Genomic DNA, 4,227 nt, shown 5'->3' with positions numbered 1-4,227 from the left:
CAGCCAGGCAGCAGAGTCCAGGAAGAAAGAGAGAGAGAGAGAGAGAGAGAGAGAGAGAGAGCTGGAGAGAGACAGAGAGAAAGAGACAGAGAGAGAGTGTGTGTGCAAACATAGAAAATAGCAGAACAGCATATAGCAGCACGTAACAACATATAAGAGGAAAGCTGGGGAGAATAATGGTGTGAGGACAGGAGAAAGAGTAAGTGAGGAGAGAGGGGAAAGATTTAAGGAAAGAGAGAAAGAGAGATAGAGAGAGAGAGTGGAAAGAAAAAGGTAAATCGGAGGGGCTGTTGAGAGATGGAGTGGAACACAAGTGAGAGATGAAGATGGGAAAACAAGGAGTTGTGAATCAAAAGCTGGTGATAGCAGGAAAGGGCAAAGGCTTTGAAGACACAAGGGCCGACAAGATATTTTAAAGCAGCCAACAGACATGGCATCCTTGCGAGACTAAGCATGATATTTTCCTTCTTCTCAGGAGAAAATCCAACATTTAAGATTGGTGCCTTGAAATTACACTGTTATGTAAGGGATAATGTATAGAACGCCGGTCATTACTGGGAAAATAAGTCCCGACAGGGCGAACCGGACCCCAACGCGCAGCGGAGGGGTCTTGTTCCGCCCTGAAGGGACTTATTATGACCGCCGCGCAGCGAAGCGGCGGTCATATAGGTTTAGTCAGATTTTTTTTTTTTTTTTTTTCTTTTTCGCATGTCCAAATTTCTGTCAATGATTCCCGGGACACTGAAAGACCGGGGTACACGAAACTTGGTGGGCATGTAACCCCATATGGATAGCATGGAACCATCGTTTTTCGTTTTGATCTGTAGCCCCCCCGCTGGACTGCACCCCCCGAAAGGAGGGTAGGGCAGACACAGTTTTCTGTGAATATCTCGAGAACCGTAAGGTTTAGGAGGACCATTTTTTTTTGTATGTTGATCTCAAGGGGCCATGTCAACCCATTCCATAACCACTCATTTCATGTATAGCGCCACCTAGTTAAACACAAAAAAGTAAAAATGAGGTGTTGTAATCGCAGGTATCTGTGACCTAACATAGTCAAAACTGCACGAAATTGGAAGTGTAGGATCATTATGACACCCTCTGAATGCACGCCAAGTTTCGTGGAATTCCGTTCATGGGGGGCCACACAATAAATTCATTTATGTTACTATACACCAACTGGCCTGTAGGTGGCCGGAGACAGTTTTCTGTGAATATCTCGAGAACCGTAGGGCCTAGGAGGTCCACCTTTTTTTTGTATGTTGATCTCAAGGGGCCATGTCAACCCATCCCATTACCACTTATTTCATGTATAGCGCCACCTAGTTAAAAATTAAAAAGCAAAAAATTAGGTGTTTTCATCACAATATCTCTGGCTGACATGGTCAAAACTGCACGAAATTGAAAGTGTAGGATCATTATGACACCCTCCGAATGCATGCCAAGTTTTGTGTACTTTCGTTCATGGGGGGCCTTACAATAAAACAATTTATGTGTACATTTAGTGACGTACACCAACAAGGATTCCCGGGACACTGAAAGACCGGGGTACACAAAACTTGGTGGGCATGTACCCCCACATGGATAGCATGGAACTGTCATTTTTCGTTTTGATCGATCTGTAGCCCCCCCGCTGGACTGGACCCCCCGAAAGGAGGGTAGGCCAGACACAGTTCTCTGTGAATATCTTGAGAACTGTAGGGCCTAGGATGACCATTTTTTCCGTATATTTGCCTCCAGGGGTCATGTTAGCCCAGTTCATGTGCACACATGTGCACAAACAGATACACACACACACACACATTCACAGTAATCATGACACATACTCACACAGTAGACATATGTACGCTTCCATGCACAGGCACATACGCAGGCACGCGCACACACACACACACACACACACACACACACACACACACTCTCACACACACACACACACCCACACACATAACATAAACATAACACAAACAATCAAGAATTTCTCATAATTATGAACAGGCAAGATGGAGGTGGGGTTGTATAAAATGAATTTTACATGTGAAATCTATGAACTAATCATGTTTTGGTACTTGTTGTCTAGCAGATACCAGTGAGAATTGAGTGTGGATAATGCAATTTAGTGAGACAGTTAGAATCATATAGGCCTTTCAGCGTGATTTCTTTTTGTGGAAAAAATGTGCTAGACTGGGCGGCGGTCATATTTTGTACCGCTCTGCGGTACATCTAGTTTTCACAGTAATGACCGGCGTTCTATACATTATCCCGCTTATTTTACGGCTACTTGCCAAAACGAAATAATAGACTCCCCACGATATGACTTTAGCCTACATAACCTAGCCTATTTGTTACCGTTCATCGTGGCATTTGCTGAGAAACAAATAGTTTAATTTATTACACGGCTCTTCACAAGACAAGTAGAACGCTCCATTGGCTTGAATGGGATTTCACAAAGTTCTACGGTAAAATATATTCATGTAATTACCGCTGCAAACATATAATTACCGCTGTCAATTGCAACGGGTTTTGTGCTTCTGATACGTCTTCCATATCACTACGCAAGGACTGGAACTTCATTCAAAAGTGAAAGCAGACGGTTGATCAGATGTGTTCTAAAGAATGTTTGATTCAAGTTCAGCGTGTGTCAACTATTTGTTTCTCAGCAAATGCCACGATGAACGGCAACAAATAGGCTAGGCTATGTAGGCTAAAGTCATATCGTGGGGAGTTTATTATTTCGTTTTGGCAAGTAGCCGTGTAAGCGGGATAATGTATAGAACGCCAGTCATTACTGGGAAAATAAGTCCCTTCAGGGCGGAACAAGACCTCTCCGCTGCATGTCGGGGTCCGGTTCACCCTGTCGGGACTTATTTTCCCAGTAATGACCGGCGTACTATACATTATCCCTTACTTAATGAGGATAATGTTTTTAAGATGTCAATTGTGTCACACTCACTAGTTAAGTATTTTTATTGGTTTGATAATAGAAGTTTTATTTTTATCACAAAAAAATATGCCTATACTGGGCAATCAAAATTGTACTCATGAGAAGGACCAACAGTTGTTCAGGGAGCAAAATGAATAAAAGGATTTTTAATGAGGCTGTATGTATATATATTATTTATTTATATCAGTTCAGATCCATTAGCAATATGCGGCATCGCTGCACTCCCCATCCCATATTCCTCCCACATAATATCTTGTTATTCATAATTCATAGGTTCATTTACATATCTTTCATGGTATCTGTGCATTCCAAGACATGTTAACCTCTCTATTAAAAAAGCCACATTAAAGGTGCTCTAAGCCAGTGGTTCTCAAATGGGGGTACGCGTACCCCTGGGGTTACGTGAAGGCACTTCAGGGGGTACGTGAGATTTTAAAATATACATATATTTAAAAAGTAGAATGTATGTAAAAATACTTCAAAAACAATTATTTAATAAATATTTCAGGAAAATATACTGTAAGTTCATAAAATAAATTTTATATTTCAGTAGGCTATTCAATTTCATTATCCTAAAAACCCATAGTCCCCCCCATACCAGGATGGTTCGACCCAACCTGTCACATGCCACCCGCCATCGCCTGTCAATCACTGTCAAAACTCAAACGATGGAGTCGTGGTTGAAGCGTAGAGGTAATTCGGTTAGGGGGTACTTGGCTGAAAAAATATTTCACAGGGGGTACATCACTTAAAAAAGGTTGAGAACCACTGCTCTGAGCAATGTTGTGCGGTTTCTAAGCAAAACATTTTTGAAACCATGAAAACATAACAAACTTTTCCAGCCATTCACCGATGAGATGCGCGTTCAGGAGAGTTTCAATTGCACAGGAGTGAGGGGCGAGTTAGTTCTCTGTTTTGTTTGAACGTCAACAGAAGTGACATTACCCAACATCGCTTAGAGTACCTTTAACCCGAGCGTGACTGAATACTAAATTACTCTCCAGTCACACTGGATGGATTTCACACTATGCACCCTGAAACCCTCTTCATGATATGTTTTATGTATAATTCAGCTCTGCTGTGGGTGTGCCAGTGATACATTACCCAGAGGGCAGCTAGGGGAAGATCTTTGGACGTAGAAATTACTGGGATAAGAGGACACCCTTCTGCACGTGCCCAGTTGAAGCGGTCCATGCATCAAAAGAGACACTCCACTGCACAACCCACAGCATTATCACATTGAGATCTTTGTAGAGCGACCCTAAGGCTTTTGCCTACAGTAA

The sequence above is a fragment of the Alosa pseudoharengus genome, unplaced genomic scaffold (genome assembly GCF_046254945.1).
Source record: "Alosa pseudoharengus isolate Yale_2024_CS ecotype anadromous, Long Island Sound unplaced genomic scaffold, YU_APseudo_1.1 YU_APseudo_1.1_scf_15, whole genome shotgun sequence".
In the NCBI taxonomy this organism is placed as follows: Eukaryota; Metazoa; Chordata; class Actinopteri; order Clupeiformes; family Clupeidae; genus Alosa; species Alosa pseudoharengus.
This window is presented reverse-complemented; position numbering follows the sequence as displayed.